This window comes from Piliocolobus tephrosceles, chromosome 8 (genome assembly GCF_002776525.5).
Source record: "Piliocolobus tephrosceles isolate RC106 chromosome 8, ASM277652v3, whole genome shotgun sequence".
Taxonomy (NCBI): Eukaryota; Metazoa; Chordata; class Mammalia; order Primates; family Cercopithecidae; genus Piliocolobus; species Piliocolobus tephrosceles.
The window spans coordinates 136,663,897-136,686,081 of record NC_045441.1 but is presented as its reverse complement, the minus strand read 5'-3'; the positions used below and the strand labels follow the sequence as shown (position 1 = coordinate 136,686,081).

The 22,185-nt window shown below is 38.4% G+C and overlaps 1 protein-coding gene and 1 non-coding gene across 3 annotated transcripts in view; both read right to left on the bottom strand.

The window, feature by feature from the left end:
- Positions 1–22,185, bottom strand: part of CNTNAP2 (contactin associated protein 2) — a 2,251,282-nt gene that overhangs the window by 560,078 nt on the left and 1,669,019 nt on the right. The gene's annotated exons all lie outside the window — the stretch shown is intronic.
- LOC111551545 lies at positions 9,032–9,139 on the bottom strand. The gene has a single exon (XR_002734395.1). It is a non-coding gene; the product is annotated as a U6 spliceosomal RNA (small nuclear RNA).

Genomic DNA, 22,185 nt, shown 5'->3' with positions numbered 1-22,185 from the left:
TGACATTTTATGTAGTCAATTCTCACCTAAAGGACTTGCCTTAGATACTGACAAATGCCTGAATGACAACAGAGGTTCTGGCAAATGCTGTGATAGTGTGTTTGTTGGCGATTACCTCTCTCAACACTGTCAAAGAGTCAGATTGTAAAAAATATCCACACATACAACTTTTTCTGTTATCATTATATGGACTCAGAAAATAAAGCAAAGAAATGAGGCAATTTTCTGAACAATCAGGCAAGAAAAATGGCCTCAATTACTCATTTTGTCTCTCTGTCTCACTTGTCTAGACATTGCTTGGGGGCAGGGGATGAAAATTTACTATAGTTTTCTAATACATTGATTACTTTAAAAACTAATTTTTTTTTGGCCATTTGCTGAAGGAATCTTTGCTGAAGATCAAATTGAGTCTGAAGCCGGAGGTAGTGGCTATTTTTATTTATTACACCATGAGGTCACCTAGATTATGCTTAACCAACTTTACAAGTAATTTTTCTGAGTTTAAGGGTTTGATTTTTTTTTTTCCCCATAAAGTCACGAGGGCTAATTTCCAAGTGGATTTTGGAGAAGATTTATGATTCTACTTTCTGATCATCCAAACCAAGAATCTAGATCCCATTAGGGACAAGGTCTTAGAGACGTGATGTGAGTACCTTTCTATCTTCTCTTTCCTTTCCGTCCCCATGAGTCACTTCTCTTCTGGATTACATTCAATTCTTTCAGATTCATTCTGATCTCCATTCGATCCTTCCTTTCCACTGTGACCAGAGTGATTTTTCTTAAGCACAAATTAGCCCGTATCCCCTTCCTACTTAAGATCCTTTGATTCTGCATAAGTGCTTTCAGGATGAAATTCCAAACTCCCCAGCGTACCACACAAAACCCCCTGTGTAAGAACAGGTTTGTACTTGCTCTCTTATCTCCCTCCCAGGCACCTCCCTAGAGCTACCCGGACAATGCAGGAACCCAGACGCCTCCACCTGTAGTTAGGCTCCTTCCTGTGCCCCAAGCAGTGGTTCTTAACTGGGTGATGCTGCATTCCAGGAGAGAATTTTTGCAATGTCAGGTGACATTTTGTTTTCGTTTCTTTTTTTTTTTTTTAATTTTAAATTATAGATCTAGGGGGTAAAAGAGAAGTATTGTTACATGGATACATTGTCTAGTGGGGAAGTCTGGGCTTTTAGTATAACTATCACCCAAATAGTGTACATTGTACCCATTAGATAATTTCTCATTCCCCCTCCCACCATCCTCCCTTTCTGAGCCTCCAGTGTCTATTATTCCATGCTCTATGACCATATGTGCACATCATTTAGCTCCCCCTTATAAGTGAGAACATGAGGTATTTGGCTTTCTGCTTCTGCGTTGTTTCATTTAACATAATGACCTCCAGTTCCATTCATGTTGTTCCAAAAGACATGATTTCATTCTTGTTTATGGCTGAGTAGTATTCCATGGTATATATGTGTGTGTGTATACATGTATATACATGGTACACACACACATATACATATATACATACACACATACACATGTATATACACCACATTGTCTTTATCCAACCATCCATTAGACACAGGTTGATTCCATATCTTTGCTACTGTGAATAGTGCAGCAATAAGCATACAAGTGCAGGAATCCTTTTTATATAATGATTTCTTTTCTTCTGAGTAGATACCCAGTAGTAGGACTGCTGTATCAAACTGTAGTTCTATTTTCAGTTCATTGAGAAATCTGGAGGAGACATTTTGGTTGTCACACTGGCACCTCATGGACAGAGGCCAGGGATGCTGTTAAGATCCTAAAACACACAGGACAGCCCCCGACAACAAAGAATTATTCTGTGAAAAATGTCAAAAATGAGAAACTCTGTCCTAAAACAGCCTTGATGGCTTTCTTTACTCACTTTCTCCTAGCCTTTAAGACTCAGCTTCAGAGGATTGCCTCTGGAAATGTTCCTTTACCGCCACCCAGCCTCACTGTGATTTACCTCTCGTTACTGTTCTTGTTACTTTCTTTTTCTCTTCTATAGATTAAAGTATATTTTAAAATACAATCTTTGGAATCTATTAGGTACCTGTGATGGTTAATACTGAGTGTCTACTTGATTGGATTGAAGGTTGCTAAGTATTGATCCTGGGTGTGTCCGTGAGGGTGTTGCCAAAGGAGATTAACATTTGAGTCCGTGGACTGGAGAAGGCAGACCCACCCTCAATCTGGGTGGATACAATCTAATCACCTGCCAGTGTGGCCAAAATAAAAACAGGCAGAAGAACATGGAAAGACTAGACTGGTTTAGTCTTCTGGTCTATGTTTTCCTCTTGTGCTGGCTACTTTCTGCACTTGAACATTGGACCCAAAGTTCTTTAGCTTTGGGACTTGGACTTGCTTCCTTCGTCCTCAGCTTGCAGATGGCCTATTGTGGGACCTCACCTTGTGATTGTGTGAGTCAATACTCTTAATAAACTCCTCTTTTTATATATGTCTAGCCTATTAGTTCTGTCCCTCTAGAGAAACCTGACTAATACAGATTTTGGTACAAGTAGAGTGGGGCCCACTGAAAAGATACCGATAAATGTGGAAGCAGCTTTGGAACTCAGTAACAGGCAGAGGTTGGAATATTTTGGAGGGCTCAGAAGAAGATAGGAAAATGTAGGAAAGTTTGGAACTCCCTAGAGACTTGTTAAATGGCTTTGACCAAAACGCTAATAATGATATGGACAATGAAATCCAGGCAGAGGTGGTCTCAGATGGAATGAGAAACTTGTTGGGAACTGGAGCAAAGGTGATTCTTTTTATGCTTTAGCAAAGAGACTGACAGCATTTTGCCCTGCCATAGAGATTTGTGGAACTTTGAACTGCAGAGAGATGATTTAGGGTATCTGGCAGAAGAAATATCTAAGCAGCAAAAGATTCAAGAAGTGACTTGGGTGCTCTCAAAAGCATTCAGTTTAAAAAGAGAATCAGAACATAAAAGTTTGGAAAATTTGCAGCTTGACAATGTGATAGAAAAGAAAAATCCCATTTTCTGAGGAGATATTCAAGCCAGCTGCAGAGATTTGGATAAGTAACGAGGAGACAAGTGTATTCACCAAGACTATAGGGAAAACGTCTCCAGGACATGTCAGAGACCTTTGTGGCAGTCCCTCCAATCACAGGCCCAGAGGCCTAGGAGGGAAAAACAGTTTTGTGGGCTGGGCCCAGAGTCCCTGTGCTGTATGCAGTTTAAGGAATTGGTGTCTTGCATCCCAGATGCTCTAGGTATGACTGAAAGGAACCAAGGTACAGCTTGGGCCATGGCTTCAGAGGGTGCAAGCCCCAAGCCCCAGCAGCTTCCACATGATATTGAGCCTGAAGGTGTACAGAAGTTAATAACAGAGGTTTGAGACCCTCCACCTAGATTTCAGAAGATGTACGGAAATGCCTGGATGTCCAGGCAGAAGTTTGCCACACGGGTGGGGTGCTCATGGAGAACCTCTGCTAGGGCAATGCTAAAGGGAAATGTGGGGTGGCCCCCCACAGGAAGTCCCCACTGCGGTGCTGCCTAGTGGAGCTGTGAGAACACCACCATCCTCCAGACCCCAGAAAGTTGATCCACTGACAGATTGCATCATGCACCTGGAAGAGCTGTAGACACTCAATGCCAGTCCATGAAAGCAGTAAGGAGGGAGGCTGTACCCTGCAAAGCCACAGGGGTGGAGCTGCCCAAGGCTGTGGGAGCCCACCTCTTGCATTGGCATGACCTGGATGTGAGACCTGGAGTCAAAGGAGATCTTTTTGGAGCTTTAAGATTTGACTGCCCTGCTGGATTTTGGACTTGCATAGGGCCATTAGCTTCTTCATTTTGGCCAATTTCTCCCATTTGGAATGAGTGTGTTTATCTAATGCCTGCACCTCCATTGTATCTAGGGTGTAACTAACTTGGTTTTGGTTTTACTGGCTTATAGGCAGAAGGGACTTGCCTTGTCTCAGATGAGACTCTGGACTATGGATTTTTGAGTTAATGCTGAAATGAGTGAAGACTTTGGGGGACTGTTGGGAAGGCATAATTGGTTTTGAAATGAGAGGACAAGAGATTTGGGAGGGGCCAGGGGCGGAATGATATTGTTTGGCTGTGTCCCCACCCAAATCTCAACTTGAATTGTAGCTCCCACAATTCCCATGTGTTGTGGGAGGGACCCAGTGGGAGGTAATTGAATCAGAGAGGCGGGTCTTTCCTGTGCTAGTCTCTTGTGATAGTGAATAAGTCTTATGAGTCCTGATGTTTTATAAAGGGGAGTTTCCCTGCACAAGCTCTCTTCTCTTGTCTGCCACCATATGAGACATGCCTTTCACCTTCTGCCACAACTATGGGGCCTCCCCAGTAACATGGAACTGTGAGTCCATTAAACCTCTTTCTTTTGTAATTGCCCAGTCTTGGGTATGTGTTTATTAGCAGCATGAAAGTGGACTAATAGAGTACCTAACATGCTTATTGATTATACAAATGAACAATACTGATTAGGGCAAATTCCCCTATCCATGAATGCTGATGGCATGGTGAAATGTAACAGGTTTGAGTCCCTTTTAGCTATGCTTACTTATTTATGAGATGCCTTTGTGACAGGGCAAAACTTTCATGAATTCATTTAGAAATTCAGAGGAGAAAAATTAAGACATAACTAAAATAAGTTAATTTTCGAATTATGACTATGTACAGATTTTTCTACAATTTCAATTTTACATGTTGGAAACAGAACAGCTGTGTGAATAACAGACAAGAGCCCCATCCAAGGCTAAATACTATCATTCACTTATTTTCCAAATATTTATGAGTGCCTGCTATATGCCAGGCATCACGCTACCCCGAAATGTCATGATTAACAAAATGTCCTGTGTCTGCCCTCAGAGAGTGACAGTCCAGTGGGAAAGACAGACAATGCAGAAATATTATAAATGAAAAAATTACAAACAGTGATCGTGACTGTGAAGAAGAGGGAAGGGTGTTAGGAAAGTTTACAAAGAGGATGTATGTGTGGGGCTGGTCTTTTATAAGGGGCAGGAGGGCTTCCCGTAGATTTGTACTTTGGAGTTGATTTTGACTGGGGAGGTGTTGCAGGGTGGGGCAGGAGTGTGCCAGCCAGAGGAGGAGCACATAGAAGCCTGAGGTGAGAAGGGTCCTAGCATGTTCTGGAACCAAAGAGAAGACCGGTGTGGCTGGAATACTGGGGGAAGGGGAAGGCTGGGAGGACACTGGGCTGGGGAGGTGGACAGAGTCTTTTATATAATATTAAGTGTTGACAGGGTCTTTAGGCTAAAAAACATTTAGGGGAGCCGTTATGTGTGTAATTATTCCTAACTGAAAAGTTCAAAGTACTGTTGTTTGAGCTATATTTTGTTAAAACCAACAATGACAACAACAAACTACTGGGACAACAAAAATTTCTTCCTGGATTGCTTTTTAGATTGGGTATTTTCATAGTTGTATTACTTTCCTAAAGCTGCTGTAACAAATGACCACAAACTTGGTGGCTTAAAACCACAGAATGTACTCGCTCACAGCTCTGGAGGCCATAAATCCACAATGGAGGCCTCGGCAGGACTGCACTCCCTCTGCAGCTCCAGGAGAGGAGGTTTTGTTTGCCTCTTCTAGCTTCTCGTGGCTCCTGGCATTTTTGGTCTTGTGGCCACAGAACTTCAGTCTCTTCCTCCCTCTTCACAGGGGTCTTCACATGAGCTTCTTCTCTGTGTGTCAAAGCTCTCTCTCCTTTATGAGGACTCCAGTCACTGGATTTAGAGTAGATTTCTAAGTCCAGGATGATCTTAATCTGCAGATCCTTAACTGCATTACATCTGCACAAACCCTGTTTCCAAGTAAGGTCATATTCATATTCACAGGTACCAGGGGTTAGAAATTGGACTTATCTTTTTGGGGGACACAATTGAAGTCATTACAATAATACTGATTTCAAATCATTATTACTAGATTATACTTGAGCATCATTGCTGTGTTATTTCTTAGGGTATTCACCTCAATACCCCTCATCCATTCACCACCACTAAAGATGGCAGATGCACAGAGAAACAAGCAGTACACTGATTTAGATGTGGGACTCAGCCTGGCTTGGCCACTATCTTGGCCACTATCTGCTGTGTGACACTTTACTCCTGCAAGCCTCATTTCTTCACCTTAAAACGAGGAGTGACACTTGACCTTTACATGTATTATACCCTTTACATGTTTTCTATGAATCTACAACTTCATGACTCACTTCATGGCTCTGCTCACTTTTTCTTGACCATGCTGATGTTTTGGCCTCTGGTCCTCCTGCTTTAAAATATTTTAATCCTTTTCTGAGTCAGTGGGGATGGTGGTGGTGGGGCCTTCCCTGACCTATGTAGCTGGATTCCTACTCCAAGTCCTTGCACAGAGAGAAACGGTTTTATAGAGGAATGTTTCATTAGAGATGAAACAATGATACTTTGGCAGCTGGGGCAATTCTTTTCTTATCCTTATTGGAGGATTAGTCCCCAGGTGCAGTTTATTTAGCACTTGTCATTAAAGAAACGTGAGTTGGTTAGAAGCCGGTGTGAGCAAGTAGAGAGAAAGTATGTTTCTGATTCAGTTGAATTATAATAAAACAAGCATCTCTGTACAGTTTAAGATAAACCCAAATGAACTGAATGTATTTATAAAAGCTAAAACCCTTATTAACTTGACAGCAGCATTATTATTAGGCAAAGTGTGATATAACATAGATACAGACTCAAAATGGACATAAATGATGCCCATCGTATTTATTTATGACAAAAAATAGTCAGAATTGTAAGCACTAGTGATGTTAGCTTTTCTGTTGAAAGTGATTCTTTCTCCACACGTCTGGGGTTTGAGTTCATGTAGCCACCAAACTCTGCCAGAGTTTAATGAGATTCTCAAAGGTAGGAGATCCATTTGGTCGATGTAGGTGTCTATGAAAGAGCCAGAAACATTAGTCTGGCAGGGTACCAAAGGGAAAGAAATAATTGAAAAGGAGGCATAAAGGGAGAAGAAAGACAGCTATTAAAAAGTTGAATTCTAGTAGAATTACGAGGGTATTTTTACAGCACTCGGTTTATTTTTAGATGGCCTCCTCCATAGACCCCAACACAAAATGCATCACAGAAAAGTACAGAAGAGCAATAGTCCTTTTTATGAGATTCTGTTCATAGGAAAAGAAAAAGAAGATTTAGCCAGCAGCAGGAATTTGTTCCACCTAGCTTTAAATGGAAATCACTTTTAAAGCAGTTATGGAAAAATTTAGCTGGGTTCCCAAACAATATAACTTGTTCAGTGTAAAGTCTGATTCACGGAGCTTCTGCCGGCAAATCATTATTCTTGCACTACAAGAAAAAGGGTGTATTGTTCCCTGTTACAGGAGCGCTAGGGAAAAAGAACATGATAGTCAGTAGAGGAGCTAAAGAGACTTGATTTATAGATTATATTGACTCACCAGTGTGGAAAGAAAAAGTAACCCCTATCTAATCTTTCAGTTCTTCCTTTGAGGCATCTTTCAGATGTGTACCTTCCTCTCCATGACTTCTGAATGTGTCTTCATACCGTCCCCTCCCTCTTGTTCACCTGCGTTGCCATCATAGTCCCTCGCTCCCCAGCTGGTGTACCAGGTATCTGTCTGCGACACTCAGCCCCATTCTCACCTTATTCTGTGATCTCTCCTACAGCACAGGAACTGGCAGTGTAGGAACTACATTTCCCAGAACCCCTTGCCAAACAGAGCTTTGATTTGGATGCGATCAGTAAGAAGCCCCTGTGGGAGATTTGGATGGCAGAGAAGTGTGTGTTGGGGCAGTGGCCTGCTGACATGCAGAGTTTGGAACCTAAAGGGTTTTTAGTAGCCTTTAGAAGTTCACCAATAGATACCGGAGGCTGCTGTGCCCTGGGGGAAGTTTCCTTGAATTTCTGACCTGCCTGGAGGCAATGTCTAATCCCTCGGTAGCCATTGGAGAAGCTGAGGCCAGCAGTGACTGGCCCTCAACCTCAGCGACTCCTTTCTGTCACTCTCATAAGCACATCAGATCCCTTCTTCCTTGGAGCATTGAGGAAAGGTTCTGTTTTTCTGATTGCTTACATCACTGCTCTCTGGAGCCCGGAAATTATCTATCACAGCTCCTTATTTTATGGATGAAGCTCAGAGAGATTAAGTGACTGCTCAAGATCACTCGGTTCCTTAGTTATGGAACCAAGCCTGGAATCAATCTCTATCCTAACTTCCAGGCTGGCGCTAATTTCTATTGTTTCCTGCCTCTGTAGATGTGTATACCATCTCCTCATGTTCCCGCACATTTTTATACCCCTATTTTGTTGTATCTATGATGCCAGCAGTTATCATTGTTTCATGAAAAAAAAAAAAAAACCTAAGAAAACTACCACTAAATAAACGGACTCAGTAAATTTTAATCACTGTAAAATTTTATGCTTGCTGAAAAAACTCTTTTCACTTTAATTATAGAGTTTTAAATTATTTATTGTATATACATAAAAAATAAAATATAAGCAAAATAAATTGGGTGAGATATTTCTGAAACTTCCTTTCATGTAGAATATGACTCTTTGAATCATGTTTTTGACTCAGTTATTAAGCCTAATTATATATAACTCTGTATAAATAATATATATTAAATATATTATGTATAAATATTATGGATAATGGATATATAATAAATGTATATAATTAACTTACATAGTTAACATAGTTAAATGTATAGTTTATGTTTATATATAATTAAATTATAATATATTAAAAATATAAAAACATAATATATTGAAATATATATTAATAAATAGTTTTAAAATATAAATTTCTATGCCATCAAGAGATAAGATGAGGTCATATTTCCTTAAAAAATGTTAACTTTAGTTTTAATTTTGTGGGTGCATTGTAGGTGTATATATTCATGGGGTATACATTACACATTGGTGCAGACATGCAGTGTGTAATAATCACATCATGGATAATTGGGTATCCATCCCCTGAAGCATTTATCCTTTGTGTTAAAAAAAATATGGAATCTTTATGAATTTATGTGTCATTCTTGCCCAGGGGCCTTGCTAATCTTGCCTGTATTGTTCCAGTGTTAGCATATGTGCTGCCAAAGCAAGCGCAATGTAACATTTAAATCTGTTAAGCAACTAAAATGCTGTGGTGCGAGACTCTTAAGCCATTTGGCAATGACATAGAACTAGACTTCTTTTTCTACTTTTGCTTCCTGTATGTTAAACATATATAATACACTGTCTCACCCATCCTCTTTCAAAACAAGTTGTTCCTAGGAATAAGAAGAGTGGTCTGTAATTGTCTCTGAGGTTTTCTTGCAAGATGCTGACATGTGTGTTACACGTTGTTCTCCTACATGCAAGCATTGCTTGTGACATCACAACTGCCACCTGGCTGAAGGCAACTATAAGATGTCATAGATTCTAAGAGGCATCCCAATTTCAGAAATATTACAATAAAAAAATCATGTGTCACAAAATTTATTCAATTTTTAGTTCTGCTCTGTTCATTTCTGGGTCTTCAGGAAGAGTGTATGCGTTTTCAAGGTATAGTTAGTAGCAAAGAATTATTTTTAGTGTCTCAGAATACAGGCGTACTTGGGGATTATTAAAATATGGTTTTTCCTTAAACTGAAACTTGTATCTTATGTATTCATAATGCTATTGTTTTAATGTAACTAATCACTATAATTTATGATTAATTTAGTGTCTTTAAGGCATAACATATACAGCTTTAATTCTTGTTTGGACCCAACAAACATTTATTGTTCTCACATTACCAGGCATATTTGCATCTCAGGAGATTATTAACTCTCATACTTAATAAGAATTCCTCTAACTTGAAAACTCAAAGTTTAAGATTTCTGTGATATCTATGTATAGATAGCAAGGCTATGGTAATGGAAGTGGTAAAATCTTGTTTTGTTTGAGAAAAATAAGGCAGAAAACGAAATTTACTTCTTTGAGAGGATACACTTGCCATCTCTTCTGTTTCTTAGAAAATGGGTTTTTACCGTGCTTATTCATAACCAGTACCTGCTTCTTGAACATTTGGCTGAGAAGAAAAAGTAGCCTAGCAGTCAGCAGGAACTGGCTAATACAAGAGAATGTTATATGGAATAAAATAATGCATACAAAGCATGGCACCTGGCAGATGTGTTTCCATCTGTTGCTCAGACTTTTATCTTATTTTCCCTCCAACCAATTATATGGTCTTTCCATACTTGGCAAATAGCAGACAATCAATGAATGATAAGTTCCTTCTGTTTCCTGCTCTTGCTCCAAAGTTAAAGCAGGGCAAATACTTGGGTTGAAAAGATTTTCCCTTCTTTACAGCTTGCCTACAGTTTTGAAGAAAGTAGATGTAGTGGACTGAATGTTTATGTGACCCCCCACCAAATTAATATGCTGAAATCTTAACACCCAAAGTGATGTTAGGAAGTGGGGCCTTTTGTGGGGACGTAGGTCATGAGACGCAGAGCCTTCACCTGTGGCATTAGTAAGAGGCCCCAGAGAGTACATTTTCTCCTCTGCTATGAAAATTCACAGCCAGAAAGAGTCATCTATGAACAGAAAACTATGAACATCTATGAACATCTATGAACAGAAAACTCCCCATCACCAGATACCAGATCCACCAGTGCCTTGGCATATCTTGGACTTCCCAGTCTCCAGAGCTGTGAGAAATGAATTCCTGTTGTTTATAAGCCACCTAGTTTATGTTTTTTTTTTTTTTTTTTTTTTTTAATAGCAACCCAAATGGACTGAGACAGTGTGTACTCCAAGTCACTCACAATCTCAGACTCACACATGTATGAATACCCCATGGAAGCAAAGTCCATCACAGCACGTTTGGACTAGAATGGGTGCCCGAGACTCTTTTGGCCCAAGGTTGCTATGCAGATCCACTTCTGGAGCAAGGCAGCTCCAGGATTCTGGGAGACCTTCTCGCGGTAAGCAGATGTAAGATTTCTACAGGGACTCTGTGGGATTCACCAGAGCCTGTATGTGACACTTGTGACCTCTGCTTTACTGGGGACCATGTGGCCATCCTAGCTGCTTTGTATTCCCCACAAGGATTCAGGCAGATGCCCAGTGGTCACTCTGACCATCACAGGCCAGTGCTAATTGTTACTGTGGAAAGGACCTTAGGATATCTGAAAATTGACCGTATGCTCCTCCAATTGTTCTTGTGTACACATCATTTAACACTGGAAAGTAGTACAGTGGAGTGTTCATTATTTGTGTGGGCTTTCCAGCTAGCCAGACAAGTTCCAATCCTGGTTCTGTTACCTAGTGTCTTATGACCTTGATTAATTCACTTAACACTTCCATTTCAGCGTTTGTGATATTGGAAAAATGCCTGTCTCACAGGGTTTTTTTGTGAGGATTGAATGAGATATGTACGTGAAATGCCTGGCACAGAGTAAGCACTAAATATGGAGAGCTATTATGATCATTGACAAACGTGACATTTAAGACTTTTAATTCAACATCATTAGCTCATCTGTCTTATTGACACTTAATCAAGACTTTCTAAAGTGTGAGCTCATATTAATTTCCCAGTAACTCAGTTGTCTACTTGAGTTCATTTTCTTTCACCAAACTGAAACTAACTCCTGTGGCATGATTGATTTTGCCAGAGTGATTCTGCATATCCTAAACAGGATCTTTCCATCTGCTGTTCAACCCCATCTGTTCTTGCCTCCAGCTGATCCAATTTCATATCCAGTTGGTAGAGGGCCACCTGAAAAAAAACCTGCAGTATGTTCTGATGTCCTGAAGAAATCTTGAGAAAAATTCAGCATAAAGAGTTCAGTCACTTGGACACACTAAAGGCTCAGTAAATTATTTTAGGGAAAATGGGGAACTTGCCATATGGTGATGTTTCTTGGTGGTGAAATTAGGTCATATCAAAATTAGAACAAATAAGAAAAACTTGTGCCTAGCAGAGTGCTATGTGCAGTACAGACCCTTTGTACTCATGAACTAATTAATATAGTGCTATTATTATGTGGGAGAATTGCAAATCCTTTGAAGGTGATAAATATTCCAAAGATGTATCACTTCATTTTTAATGTATTATTATTATTTTTATATTAAAAGTATGATATTTTAGATGATTAGAGAAACTAGGATGTTTAAGACTTTAATTGCTCTTTCACAAAACACGCACTAGACTGCATTCACTTGAGCTGGAGTATCAGTGAACATTTATGAAGAAAGAGATGCTTCTCTGAGTGGTGTAGCATGGTGTAAAAGCAACAGCACTGAGCATCACCCCAAAACAATTTGCTTGTGCTTATTAGATGCCAGATGTTGTCAGATGCACTTTGCCTTTATTACCTTCATGTATTTTATCAAATTAAGAGACAATTTGTTGTTTGATGCCCCATCATTTTATGTGGCGCTTCCACAAAAGATGTGCCATTGATTTTAAGAATCACCCCAATTAAAATGTGAAGTGTGCCTATGTTATAGAATGGAAGAATGTGATGATCTATGATTCTTTATAACACCTCCATGAGGGTCATTTTACATGTGAACAAACTGAAACTCAGTGATATTAAATGAAATGCCCAAGCCCCTTCCAGCTAGAAAACAAGGAAATCTGGACTTGGATCCAATTTTGTCTGCTCCCTACAATCTGTACTAACCTTGGGCTTCAATGCCCTGGTTCTGAAGTGTTTGTAGTTCCAGAGATAGTTAAGTACCAGTGAGCAAAGGTCTAGAATGAATTTGTACATCTAATGCTGTACCTGGAAGCACATCTTCATATCTGAAATAAGTATACTACACTCACCCATTTCTTCCCCCTTTTTCCCCCTAGTTTCTTTCCTCATTCCTTGATGATCTAAGTAGAAAATCATGTTTTAAACGAATTCCTTTTCTCTGTTCTGTATCCTAAAGGCTCGCCTGTTTTGACAGTAGTGTAGCTCACATCAGAAATCATGAGAATAGGACGAATGGCTTTCTTTAAGGAAAACTTAAAAGTTTCTCCCCTTTCTTGTAGAATTTCTATTATTATAGAAATAATGGAAATATGCTTTATCTTTGATTAAATAAATGATGGGTTTCATGCAAGAAGTCACTGCATTACTTGCTTTGGCCTGGAAAACAACTGGTTACAAACCTCCCTAGCATTCTACCCTCTCATACTTTCTAAATCATCTCCTTCCCACCTTTTTGGGCTCTATAAGAATATAGCCAGCATCACAGGAGCTATCTATTTCTTCTTCCTGTGACTCTAAGAGCCCCAAGCTGAAAACCCAAAGCTTGGCAAGAAAAAAATCCTAAAGGTAAGTAACATATTTCAGTCATTTGACCAATCTCCTTCCTCCACCAAATACACAGAGGATATCCGTTGACAAGTGTTACAACCTAATTTGTTTAGTAGATCTTGTGGTCCACACTATTTAGAGCAAAATATTCATTTACTCAACAAATTTTTTTGAGTGCTTTTTATGTGCTATGCTAAGCACTTTACATTTACTATGTAAAACTTACACAACCACTTGGGTAAGTTTGGTTCCTAGGGATTAACTGGATTGCAAGGCCACGAAGCCACAGAGTGCTTGACACCATGCATAGGGAAGTCAGGTTGACTCAGAGCCCTTACTCCATCTGCCCGGGGCAAACAGAGAAAATTTTTGGCCTAGGATATTTTTCATCAACAGTGAGTCATTACTAAAGTTATTACTAGCAGGGATTTCAGCCCTTAAAATGTATTCAGCTTTTATCCTGTGAATAGTGAAACCCCGTCTCTACTAAAAATACAAAAAATTAGCTGGGCGTGGTGGTGGGGCCTGTAGTCCCAGCTACTCGGGAAGCTGAGGCAGGAGAATGGCATGAACCCAGGAGGCGGAGTTTGCAGTGAGCCGAGATCATGCCACTGCACTCCAGCTTGGGCGACAGAGTGAGACTCTGTCTCAAAAAACAAACAAACAAAAAACAAAAACAAAAAAGTCAGCTTTTATTTAAAGGGGATGTCCACTTAATGATATTCTTTCTTATTTCTTGATGAGACTATAATGATGGTTAAAAGAACCAAGTGAATTCATTAAATTTTACTGTTATGGGAAATTCTGTCCACTTTTGTCCTGTGACTATTAGAAATGCATTTTTTACACATATTTTTTCACTTCAAAAAAATTCCAAACCCCTTTTATTTATCCCAGAGTTCTCTATTTGTTGAAGTAGCTTGCTGTTTGTATCAGTCACTGAATTGAGTTTGAAGTCTCACTGATATCTCTGATAAAATATTAGAGAAAACCTGAGGTATAAATGCCAAATGGCTGTTTTAGAGTCCCCATTAAGTTTGAATTTGATAAGCCTATGGATCATATATATAGCGTGTGCTATGACTTTTTACTTTCCATTCTCTGGCCAATATTAAACTGTAAATTGAAAGGAAATTCTTGGTCACCATCAAATTGATTGATTGAGTCATAAGCCAATCTTTAAGTCAAACTAATGTCAAATAGGACATAGAATTCTGGGATAGTTCCAATTATAGAATCAGAATTATGGATTCTTAATTTGGAATAAATTATAGGATTATACTATCACTTACAAATTTTAAGTATGCATTGAACTAGGTTTTGTATTTTCCTTTTGTGTTCCTTTTATTATTTCTATTAAGGAGCTCAGCCAAAATATCCAATTAATTTTTCCCTATCACTGTTAAAACATTTTCTTAGTGTTCTTGGCTTCAGTCTTTCTCTAAACCCATCCTTCACACAACTGGCATATTGCTGTTTATAAAACTCATATTATATCCCAGCTTGTAAACTTCTGATGGCCTTCTATTGCCTGGCTTATAGGAGAATGCCTACAACTCCTTAGCCAGATGTAAATTATTACCCTCAATCGACCCTCAAAGTTCTCGCCCTACTTGACTATCTACTATCCCTCTACAAAAATCAAGGAACTGAAGTGAGAATGGCCACCTTAAGGTTTCATGCAAAAACTTTTGCCTTTTTTCTTATATTTTACATCCCATCTTCTATCTTCAACACCCACCCCCCATATCATCTTTTTGAAAAACCTTTCTTGGCCTCCTCAGTGCAGAGAGATCTCTGCTGCCCACTAACTCTCAGAGCACTTCTCTCTCTCCACCCCTTGTTTAGTGGTTGTCATCTCTTCTCTCATTTCTTCTCTATTTCATCTCTTCTCTTGATTTGCTGCATATATCTTCTCTTTTTATCTGGATTGTAAAAGTTTTTGGGAAAGATATTATTCCAGTGTTTGCAGATAGCGAGTGCAGGGTTTCCATCTTCAACAGAAATCTTATGTCTCTTTAGATGTTTATTTTCAATTTTATTGGAGAATACTATTATCATACATCAGTGTGTTCTTTCTGAGGAAAAACAATCCTAGTTTCTCCTCTCAAAGTACACTTTTACGATAATGAATTATTCTATTTATAGCTTTGTTATAAACTTTCTTCAAGTTCTACCCAACTATATTAATTGAAGTTGTGAAATAAAGTATTAGATGCAATTATAATGTAAAACACATCAACTCTGAGAACAGCAGAAGGGCTTGCCTCAATAAATTGTTGGGTCAATACTCCATTAACGACCAACCTGGTGCTAGTAAGAATGCTCACCAGAAGTACTGCTCAGGATATCTATAAACTGCACAAACCCATAGAGACAAATATGTATATATTGTTTGCCTCTTTCAATTTTCTTTTAACAGCTCAACATACAAAATTGAAACAAGAATTATTTTTGTTTCAAAGGATGAAAGTAACTGTAACTATTACATCCTAACATTTTTAATGCTTTAAGAAATAGGTAAATATTTGGTACATAAAATCTTAGACTCTATTTAAGCAGCATTTTACCTTCAGCACAATCCATAGCAAGTAAATTTACCAGTACCTTGGAATACTGTAAAATTAATTTCCTTTCCATTACTTGAATCCAATACTTCCTCAATTCACTTTAAGCAAAATTTCCTTCTCCCTGTCTGCCTTCCCTATATGGAAAGTGCTGGATGCCATTATGGTATCACATGACACACTTCTTTTGTTTCTAGTGTCCCCCAGACAACTACTCAGAGCTTTCCTTTTCAGGCATTGTGTGACCACCATTCACTTCTCTTACTCCTTAAATATTGATTTGAGGCTCTGCAATAAAAAAAAAAAAAAAAAAAAAGGAAGCTGGTAAAAGAGGCTTTTTTTGGGTGATACTGTGTTTTGGGACAATTTTTTCAAGTATTAAGAATCATATCATTTTATGACTAGGGAAGACCAAACTGAAGTCCAGGAAAATGACTGTCCAAGAAGATCCACAGTTACCTTTTTTGATACTCATATTGGCGATACAGACATGCCAAAACTCGTTCCTTCTGACGTGAGATTTAATGATAGGTACCATTTCCATATGGCCTAAACTGTTTGGTAAGCAGGGCTTATCAAAGCCCTGTAAGAATATGGGGAAATTCTGTAGTATTTGAACTTTCCCCCACCTCTCCATACATTCATACACAACGCTACCATAGACTTGAATGAGGTAGCAAGGCTTACTAGCTTCTCAAGACTTCTTCATCATAGCCAGACTTGAGAATAGAGTTTCCGGGTCCACATCTTACAGATATGTGCCCCATCTTTACTACTGGAAGACAACAAGGAAGGAAGAAATTCTACACTCTGTGATAGTTTAATCTGAAATGCAAGCTTAAGAATTCCAGAAATTGGGCCGGGCGCGGTGGCTCAAGCCTGTAATCCCAGCACTTTGGGAGGCCGAGATGGGCGGATCACGAGGTCAGGAGATCGAGACCATCCTGGCTAACACGGTGAAACCCCGTCTCTACTAAAAAATTACAAAAAACTAGCCGGGCGAGGTGGCGGGCGCCTGTAGTCCCAGCTACTCGGGAGGCTGAGGCAGGAGAATGGCGGGAACCCGGGAGGCGGAGCTTGCAGTGAGCTGAGATCCGGCCACTGCACTCCAGCCTGGGTGACAGAGCGAGACTCCATGTCAAAAAAAAAAAAAAAAAAAAAAAAAATTCCAGAAATTGGAAAAGTATTATTTCAGCCTTTTGAATAAAGGAGAGAGTACACAGTTAAACCTCTGAAGGCTTCATCAAGCCCCTCAAAGTGAATTTCTGCTAAATAGAATCTCGAGACACTAAACACATAATATTGGCATGAAGAAAGTCTGGGTATTCAATAAAAGGTTTGCTGGTTTATACAGATAAGCCATCCCCATACACCTTCTGAATGCCTTGATGTCTGCTAGAAAGACAACGCAAACCTTACTCATGCCAGGGAGACAGTAAAATAACCTTCTTACATTGAGTTATTTGCTGCTATATTTATTTTTCTTTTTAAATATAACAATTGTTGGATTTTACAAATTAATACCAAAATGTCAAAATAAATCAAAGAGAACTTTACTACTTTTGCTCCTATTTTGTGAGAGTACCAGCTATGGCAGTATTTTCTTTGTTTTAAGCCATTCACCTATGGGCACATTCCGTAGCTTCAGTAATTTTTTTTTAGCCTTTGCTTGCAAGTAATTGGTATTGATTTTTGCAGGTTACTGCTAATGTGTTTAGTTCCGAAAAGAAATCTAACTGTACCCCTCTCATCCTGTAGTCCCTAGAAGAAAATAATATGTATAACTTCAGAGCAAATTGCAGTGGTATACAACTTCTTTAGGCAAAAATTAGGGGTGGGTGCCAAGTTTTTGCAGCGTGCGTGGCTTCATACCTCAAAGGCAGTGATATGTTTTAACCTCCGCATTATTTCAATTCAATGTGCTGATATATGAAGTGTGATGGTTAGTGGTTAATACTCCTTATGCTAGAGGAGTAAACAACGTAGAAATCTCATTTAAGAACAAGGCCCTAGGGAGTGACAAGAAATAAGTCTACCTCTTAAATCAGCACATTCAACTGGGTCGGTCATTAACAACATTGGCACTAATAGCTTTTAGCAGCAGGGCAGCTGCTGATTACAATTGGGTTTCCTGCAACTGTGGCTGCAGAAGATCTGAAGCCTCCATTACAAAGGCAGAAAACTGGGGGAATGCACATGAATTCAAGGTAGAAGGGAAAAGCAAGTGAAGTGTGTAGACTTGGAAGAAAAGGATTCACAATTTTCTCTATAGTTAAACACAATTTTGCATATCAGCAGATGGTGTCAGTAAAGGGAGTTGAATATATGGTTTGGAAAGCTTTGGATTATTGCAGAGCAAGTTTAATTATCCAGAATCAGCCCAAGAAGCTAGTACCTACTGTAGAAGACAAGGTTTCCTTCTGCTAAAATATATTTTCTGTACCAACTCTAGTCTCTTGCAGAGTTGACAAATAGCAAATAAGAGTAGAGTAGTAAAAGTTATAATAAGAAATTTACATATCATTGGTTTTCTAGGTACACAAGGCAAAAAGCTCACACCTTAAATGACAGCCATATTTTTGACTGAAAGTGTCTCAGCGATGTCATATACATCGCGATGATAATCATCAGCATCCAACTTTGAAACATTCACTTGGGATCCTATTAGTGGGGCAGTATGAATGATCAGGGCACAGTTCCCTATGGCAGTATTAATGATGCAGTGGAATCAGTCAAGGACAGTTAACACAGCTGATGTGGGTAAATAGGGTGGATAAAGGAACACGAGATAAACTGTTATTATATACGAACATTTTGACATAATCTGGCAGGCTGACAAAATAGACAACACTCCAAAAATATATCTAGAAGTCAGATTAAAAATTTCAGTGGAAACTTGCAATACTTCCAACAGGGTGGGATTTTATATAAAACAGACTCTTTTTGGATTTATTCATGGGATTTCATCACTTAAAAAGTGAGAACATCTTGTTATAAAGAAGCTTTTCATGTAAGAATTTTTGATATGTATTTGCTAAAGCAACACACAGATATGCCCGCCTGGACCTACACAACAGTTCCATTTATCTACTGTTATATAGAGCACTTGAAAGAGTTATCTAAATCTTCTTTCTTCATTTCCTTTTTTTTTTTTTTTTTTTTTTTTTGAGACGGAGTCTCGCTCTGTCGCCCAGGCTGGAGCAGAGTGGCGTGATCTCGGCTCACTGTAAGCTCCACCTCCCGGGTTCACGCCATTCTCCTGCCTCAGCCTCCCAGTAGCTGGGGCTACAGGTGCCCGCCACCGCGCCCGGCTAATTTTTTGTATTTTCAGTAGAGATGGGGTTTCACCGTGTTAGCCAGGATGGTCTCAATCTCCTGACCTCTTGATCCACCCGTCTCGGCCTCCCAAAGTGCTGGGATTACAGGCGTGAGCCACCATGCCCGGCCTTCATTTCTTTATTTCTCATTCACTTTTATGTATTGGGAGTGAGAGTTCAGCCACTTTCCATCATATTCTAGTCCATCTTCTGTACCCACCACTCCATAGAAATTGGTCTTGTCAAACTATAGAAGACTTCCATGAGACTAAATCTAGTGGACAGTTCTCTGTCCTCAGTTGGAACATCTGGGGTTGGAACATTCTTGGCTTATGTGATATAACTTCTGATTTTCTTCCTTTCTCATTGCCAATCCCTTCAAAATCTGTTTTCTTTCCCCAACAAAATGAATGCTTTTTGTTTTTTAATCTTGATCAGATTGTTTTACTCTTTCAGTAACTTCCAATAACCTTTAGTAGCTTTTTATTTCACATAAAACAAAACCCAAATACCTCATCATTTCCCTAAAGTTCAGCTTGATTTAGCCCCTGCCTGTCTCCACAATTTTATTCTGCACCACATTCACCATGCTCTTCCACCTTGCCTTCCTTCCTGTTTCTCCTCAGCCATTTCCTTTTTCAGGGTATTTTCCTTGGCAGGTTCCTCCCCAGCACCCACATTCTTCACACCTCTGAATCCTTCCTGGCATTCCAATCTCAGCTCCTAAGTTATCACACTGAAAGAGCTTCTCCAGGACTGCCATTTCACATTCATCTTGCCTCTTTCTGTCATGTTTATGTTATACATAGCACTTACCACATTCTGAAAATATCTTATTTATTTGTTTATGATTTATTGTTTTCCCTCCACTGGAATGTACACACCATGGGGACGAGGAACATGTCAGTCTTGTTGCCTTCTGTGTTACCAAGGCCAGAAAGATTGCTTGATAAATAATAGGCACTCAATAAATATTTGTCAAGTAAAACAGATATTAAAATTTCAAGGCCTAAAAAATATCTAATTGGACCTAAAAAATATTATTTCAATGAATGCCCCCTCCAGGTTTTATCTACTCTGAGAAATAATACATTTCCTTTATCACTTACTCTTTAAAATTTTTTTTATAATTAATATAGTCATGTTGTTTAAAAATATAATAAAAATTCCTATTCCTGTTCATATTCCTGTCACAAATCTGCCCAGTAACTATATACTGCTACCTGCCATAGGTAACTATGCCTTTAGTATCATTTGTGTCCTTCCAAGATTTTTAATGCAAAGTCAAGCGTACATGAACATATGTTATTTTCTCTCTTTTTTTAGACAAATAGTAATAAGCTAGACATATTAATCTGTACATTTTTTCCACTCAACACTCTGTTTTAAAGATAGTTCCACATTATTACCTAAAGAGTTTACCATAAAACTCAGAAATGAAGGGACTGCAACATTGCCATAAACATAGACAAATAAATCAATGGGACAGAAAAGATAATCTAGAAATAGCCCACAGTTATATGGTCAATTCATCTTTAACAAAGGTTCCTAGGGAATTCAATAAGGAAAGTCATTTTAAGTTTTTTCACAAATATTTCTGAAATGACTGAATAATCTAACAGGAATAAATTGATTCTTGCCTCACACCATATACACAAATTAATTTGAAATTGATGAGTAAAAAATCTAAAAGCGAAAATTACAAAACTTTTGGAAGAAAACATAGTAGAATATTTTTTATGAACTTGGGGAGGCAAAGCTTTTTCAGACAATACAGAGAAAGTGCTAACCACAAAGAAAAAAAATTTAAATTGAACTTAATCAAAATCAAAGACTTCTCTTCTTTAGCATATTACCACTAAGAAAACAAATAGGCAGATCATAAAATCATAGACTGGCATAAAATTTATCATTCAAATATATATCTCAAAGGACTGAGATCAGAATAAAGTACTTATACAACTCAATAATAAAGCAGCAACTAAAAAATAGACACATTAAACAGACATTAAACAACAAATTGAACAGACATTAAATAACAAAAGACATGCAATAACCAGTAAGCAAATAAAACAGTGCCCAGAATCATTAATCATCAGGGAAATACAAAATAAAACCACAATGACAGATCACTGTACACCCACTGGAATGGACCAAATTAAAATTAAAACTCTGACTGCTGTACCAAATGTGTTAAGGGAAAAGCAACTGGAACTACATCATTTTGCTGGTGGATATGTAAATTGGTATAACTCCTTTGGAAAATCATCAGAGTCTTATAAATTTAAACATATACCTACCTTACGACCTAACAATTCCACTCCTAGGGAGAATTTTTTTAAAAAAATAGGTCTATAAAAAGATGCACACAAAAATGTTATAGCAGCTTTATTCACAATATTTCAAAGCTAGAAACATCCCAAATGGCCACAAACTGAAAAATAGGTGAATAAATTGAGGTGTGTTATTTAATGAAATACCATTCAACATGGACTAAACTCTAAAATTAATTTTTCTGATGCAAAAAGTCAGACCTTGAAGAGTATAATCTGTATTACTCTATTTCTATAAAATTACAGAACAGGTGAAATGAATCTGTGGATAGACATTAGATCTACATTCTCCTTTGAACTGAAAGGCACTGATGACCTAGGAATTGGCATGACAGAATTTTCTAGGTTGATGAAGATTTTCTATTATCTTGATGAGTGTGGGATACACAGGTGTATGCATTTGTCAAAATTTATCAAACTGTGTGCTTAGAGTCTGCATTTCATGATGTAAAAATTACATTTCTATAAAAACACTATAATTAAATAAAATAACCTGAGGTATAAAATAATAACAATATAAGTAACATTTAAATAAAAGGAAATGAATTTTTAAAATGAGAATCAAGATCTGGAATACAGAATTCATTACTTAGATGGGGTTGGAGAAAGGAAGATAAAGGTATATATAATGGGCACTGACTAGTAGACCTTTTCAGC